Genomic DNA, 14,735 nt, shown 5'->3' on the forward strand with positions numbered 1-14,735 from the left:
GCCTCAGACTTTCAATTAAGCTCAACACATGAAGCTTAAGGTACAAACGCAGAGCTGTGTATGGTGGCACACATATTACCAGCCTTTGGGGAGTCTGAGGTAAGATTACTATGAGTTTTAGGCCAGCCTGGGTAATAAAGTGAATTCCAGGCCAGCCAGAACCAAATAGCAAGATCTTGTCTCAAAAAGAAGAGGTGGGGGGGGGGGGTCAAAGAAGGAAGGGGACGAAATTAATATATATCAGTCTCTTTGGGATAGTCACTCCTGGTTTTGTTTTTGTTTTTGTTTTTGCTTGTTTTTTTTCTGTTTTGTTTACTAGAATCCTGATGTGACTTTAACTCATATCTTTAGAAGTGCAAGGTAAAGTCCCACAAGAGTTTTTCACCACCCTGTGGAGTTAGTCATTGTTGTTGTTGGTGTTGGTGTTGGTGTTGTTTTTCAAGTCTATTTTTGATTCCTATGTTTGTGCTGGCTAGTTTTTAATGTCAACACAAGTTAGGATCACCTGGGAAGATGGAAAATGCCTCGATTGGCCTGTAGATGAGTCTGCGGGGGTATTCTCTTAATTGATCGTTGATATGGGAGGGCTCAGCTCACTGTGAGAAGTGCTACCCTTGGGCATGTGGTCCTGGGTCCTATAAGAAAGCAGGCTGAGCAAGCCATGAGGATCAAGCCAATAACTTGATCAACCACTCCTCCACGGCCTCCGCATCAGCTCCTGCTTCCAGGGTCCTGCCCTGACTTCCCAGGATGATGGATTATAAACTGTAAGATGAAATCCTTTTCTCTGCAAGCTACTTTTGGCAATGGTACTTTATCCCAGCAAAAGAAACTCTAAGGCAGAAATTGGAGCCGGGTCATGTAGTGTTGCTGTGACAAACCTGACTGTGTTGGGAAGGATTGCAGAAGGAGCTTGGAATTGGAACCTGGGGAAGCCCTTAAGTGCTCAGAGCTCAGCGGGCTGTTCTGCAGGAGCTTCCAACATATGGGAATTGATTGAAATGCAGTCAATGGAGACATGGAGTGTGAAGGTTCAGAGGGAAGCTTGAGAGTCCTTTAGAGATTATCCAAGCCATTTGCTATTTGGTATTAAGAATCCGTGGTTTTGGTCGACCATAATTAACCAGAGACCAGAACCACTAAAGGGAAACATTTTCTTTGCTGAGACAACCAATGCTGGTCAGCTGAGCCTGAGAATCAGCTGTAATTACTGTGAAGACATCAACATCATTGAGGCGAAATCTTCTGGGAAGTGTCTTCTTCCCCCAAGGGACAGGACACAGAAGCTGTGGTCCAGAGGGGACAACCGAGGCTGTACCATATGCAGACAGCCGAACTTGGTAATGTGTAAGAGTTTTCTAGGCAGTACTGGTTTAGAAAGCACGAGGAGGTCATGGTAAGTCACCGGGGCTTCGTACAATGTGGCTTGGCTGGGATCCCTGAAAAGAGGCTGGGAGAGCCATGGGTGAAGGTGCAGTAGAATTCCATCTTTCAAGGGGATCATGAAGAGACGCCGAGGCTTGGCACCATGTGAGAGGATCAGAGTCCTTGGAGAGAGCCTAGGAGAGGGGATTGGTGAAGGTGCAGCCCGGTTGCAGAGACCCCGGCATTTTGGAGAGGCAGTGTCACAGCCGCCCAGGACAGCAGCAGATGTGGAATGGAACCAGCCTGAACCTATGAGACAAGTTGTGTGTGCTGTGGGTGGCAGAGCTAGAAAGATGGAGTTGTGAGCCCAGGGCTTTGTGAGTGAGTCCCAGCTGTCAAGCTCTGCACTTTTTATACGGTTGAACTTTGATCTGGTTTAGTTTGATTATAGCTGTGCCTGGTTCTTCCATCTTGGATAAGAACATACTTACCTGCTTAATATTTAACAGGCATCCATAGCTGAGAGGCTTTGAAATTTTAAAGAGAGGGGATTTTATAGAAACTTTGTAATTTGGCTATTTTAAAGAGACTGAACTTCTGAAGTGTTGGAACATTTAAAAACAGTGGGATTCTTATTTAAATAATAATGTTTTATATTGTCATATTAACATGGCATCTTGGGGACAACAAAAAAATATTGCGGCTTAATAAATGATGTGTTTGTGTGTCAAGCTGAGAAGGGGTCAATTTTTATGGCTAGTTTCATGTCAACATAAGCCCCGACCAACTGGAAAAAAGAAATCTTCATTTAAAAATGACTCCATAGGATTGGCTAGTGTGTAGGGCATCTTCTTGATTGATGGTGGATGGGAGACTGCATGCCCAGCACACTGTGGGCAGTGCTGCTCCTGGGCACGTGGTCCTAGGTTGTATAAGAAAGCGGGTTGCCGGGAGGTGGTGGCGCTTGCCTTTAATCCCAGCACTCTGGAGACAGAGACAAGCAGATCTCTGAGTTCGAGGCCAGCCTGGTCTACAAAGTGTGTTCCAGGACAGCCAGGGCTTACATAGAACCGAGAAACCCTGACTTAAGAAAAAAGAAAAAAGAAAAGAAAAAGAGAAAGTAGTCCGAGCAAGCCATAAGGATCAAGCCAGTAAGTAGTGATTCTCCATGACTCTGCATCAGTTCCCTGCCTCCAGGTTCCTGCTCTGACTTCCTTGGAAAATGGACTATAAGTTATAAGGGAAAATAAACTCTTTCCTCTTCAAGTTGCTTGTGGTGGTGGTGTTCTAACACACCAAGAGAAACCCTAACTAAGACAGTGTATATCTGCTCCAGTTTGATCTGGTTTAGTTTCGTTTAGCATGATAATTAAGCCTTTGATTTTGAGGGGGTGGGGGGAGCTGTGTGGTTCCCTGCCTCTCTGGGAGGGAGAATATGGGTAAGAAGAACACTCAGCAGTCGAGCAAGGTCAAGGAGGTCAAGGAGAATGAGAACAGAAAAGGAGACTATGGGGCTTGCAGGTTCGAGGGATTGGTAAACAGCTAGAAGGGACATGGAAACATTAGCCCCAATGGAGACCAGAAAGTCTCCAAGTACCGCAAGTGCCGTGCTGCACCGAGAAGAAGGCAGTTCGGAAAAGTACGAAGGACCAAAGGAACAAAGGTTGGGAGAATTCACCATCTCTGCCCTGGTGGACACAGTTGCTGGTTGCTCGCCAGTCTCTGTTCAAACAATGGTTTCTCAGCCATAGAGTAAGCAGTAAGCTGTGTGGACCCCCTACTGCAGGCGACTCCCCTGCTGCACCATCTGACAGGCCTGCAATTTAGAATCAGGCTGATTTAGGACTGAGCAAGAGAGGAAGACCACGCTGGCCAATTCCATTTTCGAAACATTTTCATACATCTTCAAAGGCAAGACCTGAGTACTGAGGCCCGACAACCGGTGTAGACACCCCACCTCAGGAACTTGTGGTGTAGCTCCTCAGCATAGCACTGCTCTTGCACTGACATGCAGGAGGCCCTCTCTCAGTTCCCAACACTGGCGATGGGGGCAGGGGTGGTGGTGAACCTAAAACCAAAGTTCCATGACAGAATTAAATGAGAATTGGGGAGGGGTGGGGCTGGAGAGCCGGCTGGGTGGCTAAGAACACTTGCTCTAAGGTGTGTGGACTAAAGGGTATATATACTGTTGGATAAGCTGTGACACACTATAGCTTCCACAGCGAGATTTTTTTTCTTTTGAGGGGAAAGGTTGCGAGGACAGAGGGCTGGTACAAGGGGTTGGGGAGATGAGTGGTGCTGATGTGAAATTTACAAAGAGCCAATAAAAAGCTTAAGAAGAAAGAAAGAAAGAAAGAAAGAAAGAAAGAAAGAAAGAAAGAAAGAGAAAGAAAGAGAAAGAGAAAGAAAGAAAGAAAGAAAGAGAAAGAAAGAAAGAAAGAAAGAGAAAGAAAGAAAGAAAGAAAGAAAGAAAGAAAGAGAGAAAGAAAGAAAGAAAGAAAAAAGGAAAGAAAGACAGAGAGAGGGGGGAGGGAGAGAGGGAGGGAGGGAGGGAGGAGGAGGAAGGAAGGAAGGAAGGAAGAAGGAAAGAAAGGGAATAAATACATAATATTTACTCTGTCCTACCTTCCCCCCATTGGAAAAGTGAATGACTTATTGAATAATGAGATCTAGGGTCAGATTTAAAAACAGTGTTTCTAATTTTGTATCTCCAGTGTATTGAGTACTTCTCTTTTTCCATAAAAATGAGTAATAAATGCATTCTATTCCCCATCCCCACTACCACCTCACCCCCAAAAGTACACTTGCTCTTGCAGAAGACCCAGGTCCAGTTCCCAGAGCCCACATGCTGATTCTCAGTCACCTATAGCTCCCTCCATTGCAGGGATCTGACCCCCTCTTCTGACCTCCATGGCCTCTAGGCGTGAATACAATAGACATGCATGCACGCAAGCAAAACATCCCTACACAAAGTGAGTAGCAAGCTCATCTTTAGAAATGTTTTTTAAAGGAAAAACAAGAACCCACAAGGGACAGTTACTTACTTCCCAGCTCTAACAGTGTCTGGAGCACTCAGAGTGCTAAGGGTACTGACAGCATCTGGAGGGGAGAGGGTGGTCTCGAACCGCAGTCAGCGCTTCCCCTGAAAAACGTGGAAATGAGATCCTCTCCATGGTGCGGTGAGCCTGTGTGTTTAGGGGCCAGCGAAACTGTCCGGTGTTTGAGTTTCCCTTGGCAGGGCTAGGAGGAGCCGGGCATCTTTAGGGTGGGGAAACTGACCTACCCATCACAGCCGGGGAGGACACGTGCTGTCGCTCCTTTGTCCAAAACCACCGAATGCCCAGCAAAACGGTGCACCCCGATTGCAGGCCCAGTGAGAGTGATGTGTCTGGCTGCTTCATCCGTGGTACCAGATGCATCTATCAGGGAATGATGACAAGGGAGGCTGTGTGGGACAAGGACGGTGAGGGACAGATGGAGAATCTCTGCACCTTCTGCTCAGCTTTGTTGTGGACCAGCATGCCTCTAAAAGCTTAAATCTGCCAAAAAAAATAAATAAACAAACAATCTGCCCTGGGTTGTGTCCTTGGATTGGGATGCAGAGCAAAGGAGTGAGTGAGAAGGAAGAGGAAACAGGGACCAGAGCAGGGAGGTACGAGTTCCTCCGAACAGCCTGTCTCAGAGCCACAAGCACAAGCTTATCCTCTTAAAGAGGCCAGGTAAGTTCATGGAAACCAAGCCAAGAGACACGGTGTCCTGCTGTTGAAAGCCGTGGCTTATGAATAAGAAAACCATCGCTTAAAGCTCATTTCTGGGCTGAAGAGGTGGCTCACTGGTTAAGGACCCTGACTACTCTTACACAGAACCCAGGTTCGGTTTCCAGCACCTAACAGCCATGTGTGAATCCAGTCCCAGGGGATCCTGTGCCCTCTTCTGCCTCCCCTCCACCAGGCACTTCACAGAGCACACTTATACGTTCTAAATATCCTCATAACCACACATAAGTATAGGTATCACCCTTCATCAAAGAACAGACAATTATAGAAAAGCACAACTAGTCCAAATGCAAAGAACAAGTGACCATGCGATCTGAAGGAGAATGTCTCACCATAGGCCTATACTGAATACTAAGTCTCCACTTGGTGGAACTTTTTAGAAAGGACTAGGAGGTGTGGTCATATTGGAGGACATGCATCACTAGGGACAGACAAGCTGGTTTCAAAAGTCCATATCATTCCTCTCTCTGTCTCTCTGTCTTTGTCTCTGTCTCTCTCTGTGTGTCTCTCTGTCTCTCTGTCTTTCTCTGTCTCTGTCTTTGTCTCCCTCTCTCTCTCTCTTTCTTGCTCTCTCTCTCTCTCTCTCTCTCTCTCTCTCTCTCTCTCTCTCTCTCTCTCTCTCTCTCTCTCTCTCTCTCTCCCTCCCACCCCCGTCAATGACTGTATCTCAAGATAGAAGATCTTAGTTACTGCTGCAGCACCATACCTCCTGCCTGCCTTCAGCCATGCTCCCCACCACAAAGGTCATTGTCTCACCCTCTGAAATTGTAAGCCAATATATCTTCCCTTTTTGAAGTTGCCTTGGTCATAGTATCACAGCAATAGAAAACTAAGACAGTTGCCCAGGTTCAGTTGATACATCTATAACAAAATCTCTGCACCCATGGATCATGGCAGAAGAGGGTGCCAAAAGGTTGTAGGAGTCAGATGACCAAGAAGTTTGTTATGTTCCATCAAAATGTCAGAGAGGATGCCCCCCTGAAGCCTCATCAACATGGCTGCCTAAACAAAACCTGAACAAAGACAATGCTCCAACATTGGAACATGGAAGGGGGAACTCTCATAGGTCTTCAACCCCAGACAAGAAAACTTCAGGCAGCTAAGGAATGCTGGAGTGGGAGAAATAGTTTTCCCCAGAGAAGAGCCCCTCAGTTGGTCATCTGATACAAAGTGGTCAGCTCTGCAATCACATACAAACAAGTTTTATGTGGACTGAAAGGCATGTGTGTGTGTGTGTGTGTGTGTGTGTGAGAGAGAGAGAGAGAGAGAGAGAGAATGAATGAATGAATGAATGAATGAATGAATGAATGAATGAATTTGAGATAGAGCATGGAATAGTTGCAGGGGACAAAGGGAAGTGGGAATTATATAATTATATTTTAATCTCAAAACTTTATTTTTAAATTTTAGAGCTGATATTTAGTACTGTGGTAAAGCACTTAGCTAGGATGCACAAGTCCCTACTCTGTCCAATCTTTAGTACTGCAAAGCTAAAATAATATTCCCCTTTCCCAGTATATCGCATTAATTCGGGAACCGGGGGAAAGTAGAATCAACTGCTGCTGTCATTTTGAGGCTGGCAAATCAATGCACAGTGCTGCTGTCGCCCCTGGCTGCAAACTATCTGCAGAAGCCATGATGAGCCTGCTGGGCTTCTTCACTGGCAGCCAGCTTTCCTGGGTTCCAGACAGCTGCTGGAAGAACCCTCAAGTCCCAGTGGCTCCGGGACCTAATTCTTAAGCTCACCTAATATCACCCCGTGGCCTATGAAGTCCAAGACAGCATAAGCATACTGTGGCATCAACTAGGGATTGCATGTTTATCATAGCATAGCATATCAGACTGTTGTACAAGCCAGTGTTATAAACCACAGCATCATGAATGATTGGAGATTGTTGTCCAAGAATAGATCTAAAGAAAAAAGATGAAGGTTTATCTTTCATGTGTGAGTCTCTATATTAATTGCCACCTACTACAGAAAGGGGTTTCTCTGATGTGGGCTGGGAGGTGAACCAGTCTATGGCTACAAAAGTAACTCAGAAGACAGTCTATTATTATGTCCATTTGGCAGAATAACAGTATTAGGTTCTCTCTGATGATTGGCAACCTAGCTCACCATGGGTTTTTGTCCCCAGTATCAGTGGGACAGGAATGAGTTCTGTCTTATGGAATTGCCTTTAAATACAATCAGAAGGTAGATGGTTACATAATATTCGTGCCGTGATTTCACTAGTGCCCATCTCATGGCAGGTTAATCATTGTAGTTAACAGGATTCACTAGTGCCCATCTCTTGGCAGGTTAGTCATTATTGTAGTTTACAGCTACATAAGATTGATGATGGCTTTTCTCCCCAGCAGTATGCATAAAACCTTCCAGCACTATGAAACACTCCATTACAGATAAACCATTTAGGTTGTTTAATTTGATTTCACCATGTCTTGTGACTCAGGTATGTGGTGTCTTCAGCAACAGGGTTTCACCAAAAAGTTCTGGACAGTAACCAGGCAATGGCAACAGAGCACAGTATCTGTGGAGGGTGATGGGATACCACTCCAACAACCAGGAAAAAGTCATCTATACCTAGCACTGTCTGTGCTTTTTACCTAAGAGTCTATGGTGTCTGGGAAAAGCATTTTCTCCGTCATAGGCTGTGCTGGCTCCTTTTGTATGTCAACCAGACACAAGCTGGAGTCATCACAGGGAAAGGAGCTGCCCTTGAGGAAGTGCCTCCATGAGATCCAGCTGTAAGACATTTTCTCAATTAGTGATCAAGCAGGGAGGGCCCATTGTGGGTGGTGCCATCCCTGGGCTGGTAGTCTTGAGTTCTATAAGAGAGCAGGCTGAGCAAGCCAGGGGAAACAAGCCAGTAAGAAACATCCCTCCATGGCATCAGCTCCTGCTTCCTGACCTGCTTGAGTTACAGTCCTGGCTTCCTTTGGTGATGAACAGCAATGTGGAAGTGTAAGCTGAATAAACCCTTTCCTCCCCAACTTGCTTCTTAGTCATGTTTGTGCAGGAAAAGAAACCCTGACTAAGACATAGGGTAACTCCGTTTAAACTCCTCTTCTATGTGTATGTGTTTTAGGAAGTGTCTACAGTAGCAGTATTTTCAAAGTGCTTAGTGTTATCCCTCCCCATAACTCCTCCACTACCCTGCCTTCACATCCCCCAACCCATTTTTCCATCTTAATCTGCCATTTCCCCTTTCTCCTACCAACCTTCATCACTGGGTTCTTTCCCTGCTTCCTTCGAAATGTCCCTGTAGTCCCTCAATTAGTCAGGATTCTCTAAAGGAACAGAACTAAAGGAATATATGGGTTGGAGTGTGCGTGTGCATGCATGAGTGCATTCATATTATATTCTGTTAGATTGGCTTACAAGATATGGTCTAGGTAGCCCCACAGTGGCTATCTCACACTGCAGAGGCTGAGAATCTAGTACCTACTCTGCTGTCCCAATCTGGTGCTGAAGGCCTGGAGGACTCCTGGAGAGCTGCTGGTCCTCATGCTGTGTTGGAATCCTGAAGACCTGGTCCTAATGTCTATTGTCCATCAAGGGATCCCATAGCAACAGGAAAGATGGACTTGCCGCAGGAGTGAGAGCAAGCAGGCAGAAGGCAAAGCTTCCCTTTCATGTCCTTTGATCTGTGTGGCCATCAGAAGGTGCTTCTCACATGCAGGGTGTGTCTTTCCACTTCGAGTAATCTGGTCAAGAAAGCCCCTCCTCACAGGAGTGCCCAGTGGCATCCATTTTGATTGATTCCAGGTATGGTGGAGTTAGTTAGCACAGCCTCTTTCTAGTTTTCTAACTTCTATGGGTACTGAATATCCATAGCATTATTTTATCTATTAAATCATGATGTTTCTCCAAAGGAAAGAAATGAACTGAGGGATTTAGGAGCTGTTATTTGCCTTTGAAACCTTTGACATGGATTGGGGCCATGGCTAATCCAGGGGTACAGGTAGCAGCTACTCTTTCCTGGTCAGCAGCACATAAGACATTACCACAAAAGACAGCACAAAAGAGCTCCGATTAACTCCTGTGTTGGCAGCTAGAAGGGAGTCATTGTAAGAAAGGTGGACCTGACTATAGGAGAAGCTGAACTTTATGGGCCCCTCTAGAAGCAGAAAGTATGTTCCAGAGACACCACAGAAAGGCAGCAGGAAAAAAAAAAAAAAAACAGGTCAGAGTCTGAGCCCTGAGGCTCATATTTTTACCAAGACGCCACCCTTCTCCCTCTCCTGGAAAGAGAATTCCCTGGAAGTCCGTGACCTGCATAAATGTGTAAACGTGCTTCACACCAGCACAGGTGTGAAACAGAACAGCAGGACAGAGCAGCACACCCACGCCTGAGCAGGACCCACAGAACAGAAGCAGTAAGCAGACCTCACCCTCCTCGGCCCCTCAGAGGTCAGAGGAGACAAACCACAAACTTACACTTACGTAGCCAGAGAAAGAAACCTGGGATACAGCCAAAGCCAGCATAGCCCTAAAGACTGAGTGGCTGTCGCAAATCAATCAGCAATTGATTGTGTGGGACAACCCGTGTATTGACACAGGTACTGAGCTGTGCTCTGACCTGCTACTCGCGGTCGACTAGTCATTATTGGGATTCAATAATTACACGTCCCAGATTCTGAGAATCTGCTTGCAGACTTGTCCTCGTGAGCTCTTGGCCTCCAGCAGGAGACAAATGAAGTAGCCAGCTGTGGCACTCGGGGGCTCTCTCCATCCCAGGGGGATGAATTCCAAGATTTTTCCACAATGCCCAAAGGATTGAGCCATGCCCCATAGACACTATGCTTTGCTTTAGGCATGCGTAGCTTTGACAAAGTTTAATCTATACACTAAGTACAGTAAATTATATTAATTTACATACCTAGATTAATACCTAGATGTAATATAATGTAATAAAAGCTGTTTTTAAATTATGTATTGTTTATTTCTAGAATTATTCACTGAATATTTTCAGATCTCAGTTAACCATGGCTACCTGAGTAGAGAGAAAAGGAACTTGCTAATAGAGGAGACTACTATACTATATACTATAGATATGTATATAATATATACATAGTACATACTTTGCATATATATTACTATAATTTATACTATACAGTATAAACTAGAACCCAGCAGGCAGAGAGGAAAAACAATCAGAGAAGCATGTAGGAGGGGCATTTATAGAGAGATCATCAGAGCCTCATACCCAGAAGATACCTGTTGAAGAACTCACTAAAAAAAAAATTAAAATGTGGGCTATATTAAAGTTTTTAAAGAAATAGCTATTCTTGAGGGTTTTTTTCCTACCCTTGTAAAGAAGCTCATTAAGTTTCCATCTAGAACAAATATGAAATACTTTGTCCTCAGTTTCACCTAAATTCTACACATGTTCAGTCTGTTAGGACCCAAGCAACGTGCCTCTCATTGACTTATGTGGTAGGTGAGGGAGTGTCTCTGCTCAAGAAGTATAGAAAATACATTTGGTCATGATGAATTTTCATTCTACAAAGAACAAGTTAAACTGTGGAGGTCAGAGCCAGGTGATGTCCTTTCATTCCTATAACTTGGAGGGGTGGCTGTGGAGCTCTTCCCCTGAAGCTTTCTCACTGGTATTTTGCTTCAGAGCCACTTCTGATATGACAGCATACTGAACATTAGCTTTCTCATACAGAACTTAAAAGCTTAGATATAGGCAATTTACCTACGCTGTGCCTAATGGACAGGCTTATTTAATATTCCCTCCATTTCCCACTTTTGGCCTGGTGATAGCTTCCCAGAAGTAAAGCCACTGGTATTGGGGCTTCTGTAAGGTAACAGTAAGGCCTAGAGGGCAAGCATCAACAATCTGAAATGCAGGCGACAAATCGTACAGCTTTCTGTGCATGTAACCTTTGTCCCCTGTGGCTGAGGGAAGGAGACCCTTTCTAGGAGGGGATGCAGCCAGGCAGCCTTACCTGGGTCTCTAGTGTCAGAGAAGATATCCTACTGCTGCTGACAGTGACCACCCTTGGCCTCTCTACTTCAATCCCTACAAGTTACCCTAAATGCAAACTTGCCTTGACTTCAGCCAAGTATGGCCAAATGTCCCTTTAGTAAAATGGTTGATGAGTTTCTAGAGTAATCTCAAAATCCTCGTATTAGTTTCCTTTCCATGGCTCTGATAAAATGCCACAGCCAAGGCAATTTATAGAAAGAATTTACTTGGGGCTATAGGTGGGGTGAGTCCATGGTGAGTGGGACCCAGGCAGTAAGCAGCAGGCATGGCAGAAGGCATGGGAAACTCAGAGCTCACATCGTTAAATGCAGTTGGGAAGCAGAGAGAACTGGAAGTGACTCAAGATATTGGATATCAATGTGATGCACTTTCTCCAACAAGACTACATCACCTTAACCTACCCCAAACAGCACCACCAACAGTGAACCAAGTGTTCGAATCCCCGAAACTATGGGGAACGTGTATCCTTCAAACCATCATGAGCAAAGATAGATTCCACCTTAGGGTAAAGGGATGGACGATGGTTCTCCAAGCAAATACAACTAGCAACTAAGCAGGCTTAGCGATTCTAACATTTAACAAAATAGACTTCAAATCCAATTAGACAGAAGAGATAAAGAAGGTCGCTTCATACTCATTAAGGGAGCAATCCTTCAAGAGGATATTACAAGTCTAAATACAAGCGCGCCAAAGGCAGGTGCATCCGACTTCATAAAGCAAGTACTAATAGATGTCAAGTCACAGATTAGCCCCAACTCAGTAAGAGTAGGTGATTTCAATACCCTGATCTCCCAATAGATAGCTTATCTAGGCAAAAAGGAAACAGAGAGACATTAGCGTTAGATGATACCATTGAACAAATGGACTAACAGATATATAGAACCTTCTACCCTGTACTGGCTGGTTTGTGTGTCAACTTGACACAGGCTGGAGTTAACAGAGAAAGGAGCTTCAGTTGGGGAAGTGCCTCCATGAGATCCAGCTGTGGGGCATTTTCTCAATTAGTGATCAAGGGGATAAGGTCCCTTGTGGGAGGTACCATCTCTGGGCTGGTAGTCTTGGGTTCTATAAGAGAGCAAGCTGAGCAAGCCAGGGGAAGCAATTCAGTAAGTAACATCCCTCCATGGCCTCTGCATCAGCTCCTGCTTCCTGACCTGCTTGTGTCCCAGTCCTGACTGCCTTTGGTGATGAACAGCATTGTGGAAGTGTAAGCTGAATAAACCCTTTCCTCCCCAGCTTGCTTCTTGGTCATGATGTTTTGTGCAGGAATAGAAAGCCTGACTTAAGACATAACCAAACACTAAAGAGCACATATTGTTCTCAGCAGCTTGTAGAACTTTCCTCAAATAGATCACACATTAAGACACAAGCAACTGTTAATAAGCGTAAAATTAAAGTAGCATCTTGTATTCTGTCTAACAAAATTGAGATAAAGCTAGATATTGACAGCAAAAACAGCTACAGAAAACACACAGACTCCTAGAAACTGAACAACACATTATTGAATGGTGACTGAGTCACCAAGGAAATCAAGTAGGAAAATTTAAAAGTTTCTAAATGGAATAGAAAACACAACATCCTAAACTATGGAGATACAAAGAGGCAACGCTAAGAGAAACGTCTGTAGCTCTTAAGTGCTTGTGTCAAAAAAGCAGAGGAGGCCAGTAGGGATGGCTCTGTGAGTGAAGTGTTTGCCAGGCAAGATTGATGGCTTGAATCAAGTCTCTGAAACACAGATAAAGGTGGAAGGAGAGAAGCAGCTGCACAAACTTATCGTCAAGTTTCCATATGCATGCCACAGCATGTGTGGACACCAGATACCACGCCTCACACACATATAAATTGATGATGATGATGATGATAATGAAGAAGGAGGAGGAGGAGGAGGAGAAGGGGGAGAAGGAGAAGGAGGAGAGGAGGAGAAGAAGAAAGAAGGAGGAGGAGGAGGAGGAGGAGGAGAAGAAGAAGGAGGAGAAGGAGGAGAAGGAGAAGAAAGAGGAAGAAGAAGAAGGAGGAGGAGGAGGAGGAGGAGAAGGAAGAGAAGGAGAAGAAGGAGGAGGAGAAGAAGAAGAGGAGGAGGAGGAGGAGGAGAAGGAGGAGGAAGAGGAAGAGGAAGAAGAAGAATATGTTAAATCAGAAAGAACATAAGTGAATAACTTAAAATTTTAATGACTTAATGACTATGATTAAGTCTTTGGAAAAACAAGAACAAACAAAATCTAAAAGCAGTAGACAGAGAGACAAGCAAGATCAGTGTAAACATTAATGAAATAGAAACAAAAATAAACCCACAAAGAATCAACGAAATGAAGTGAAACAAAGAGATGGTTCTTTGAAAAAATAAATAAAATTGACAAACCCTTAGGCAATTTACCCAAAAAGAGAGGAAAAAAGACACACATTAGTCTAATTAGAAATTAAAAAGAAGACATTATAGCAGATAACAAGGAAATTTGGGAGTTCTAGGGACATACCTTTAAAACCTGTATTTCACTAAATTTGAAAAATCTAAAATACATGAGTAAATTTCTAGATGCTTCTGACCTATAAAAATTAAAGCAATATAAAATATGTAATTTAAGAAGATCTACAACCACCAATGTTTCAGAAACAGTGGCTTTCAAACATGAAGGATTCCAGCACACTTTAAGAAATAACACCAATGCCACTCAAATCATTCCATAAAATGGGAAGGAAAAGGGAGCTCTCGTTTCAATGCATAGCATCACCCCCAGATGCCAAAGCCAGTGTCCAAAACCAGACAGACACAACAGAAAAGGAAAAATAGGCTTCACACAGTGCTACATGCCTTTAATTCCAGCACTCAGGAGGCAGAGGCAGGTAGGCCTCTGTGAGTCTGTGGCCACCCTGGTCTACACAGGAAGTTCCAGGTTAATCATACACAGCGCCTGTCTTAAAAGACAAGCCAAGTTCAGTTAACATCCAAAACATTACTCATCTAAATCAGGTTGCCTTCATTTCCCATAGATGCAAAGGATGATTTAGCAATCAATAAATGTAATTTGTCACATAAATGGATTCAAAGACAAAAATCATATGGTCATGTCCGCAGACATAAAAAAGACCATTGACGTGTTGTGGGGGTCTGCTTAGATTCAACATCACTCAAACACCAGGCCTATGCAGATGCCAAAAATTTATTTAATCAAACCACTAACTGATCGATCAGGGTCACAGAACAGACTCTGGAGCTGAACCACAATCCTGAGCCAGAATGTTATAACACTTTTAAGCTTGAAAACTGCAAACATCTGTGCCATGTTTTGGTTACACTTTTTCCACCAATCAGAATTTAGGGATAGTGACATCTCTGGGGACATGTTTTTGTGGAACACTTATCCTGTTTCCATTAGTTCGGTTATTCAACTGTGATGGGATGACTTGTCTAGTATTCATGCCTCAACTTGCCAACCAGGATGTCAGTTACCTACATACATGTCTCTTTCTTCCAAGAAGGATGTCAGTTACCCAGGGAGGTCTTGGGAATTTAAACTTTATTTGACTCCCCATTCAAAATGGAAGTTTTATTCAAAATGGCATCAGTTTGATTCCTTCTTTTTTTTTTTTTTTTTTTTTT

At 44.1% G+C, this 14,735-nt stretch overlaps 1 protein-coding gene across 1 annotated transcript in view; it reads left to right on the forward strand.

Moving 5' to 3' along the window:
- The window catches only part of Gnal (G protein subunit alpha L), a 147,415-nt gene that overhangs the window by 9,422 nt on the left and 123,258 nt on the right, over window positions 1-14,735 (forward strand). The window lies entirely within an intron of this gene.

Source organism: Mastomys coucha, unplaced genomic scaffold (assembly GCF_008632895.1).
Source record: "Mastomys coucha isolate ucsf_1 unplaced genomic scaffold, UCSF_Mcou_1 pScaffold13, whole genome shotgun sequence".
Classification (NCBI taxonomy): domain Eukaryota; kingdom Metazoa; phylum Chordata; class Mammalia; order Rodentia; family Muridae; genus Mastomys; species Mastomys coucha.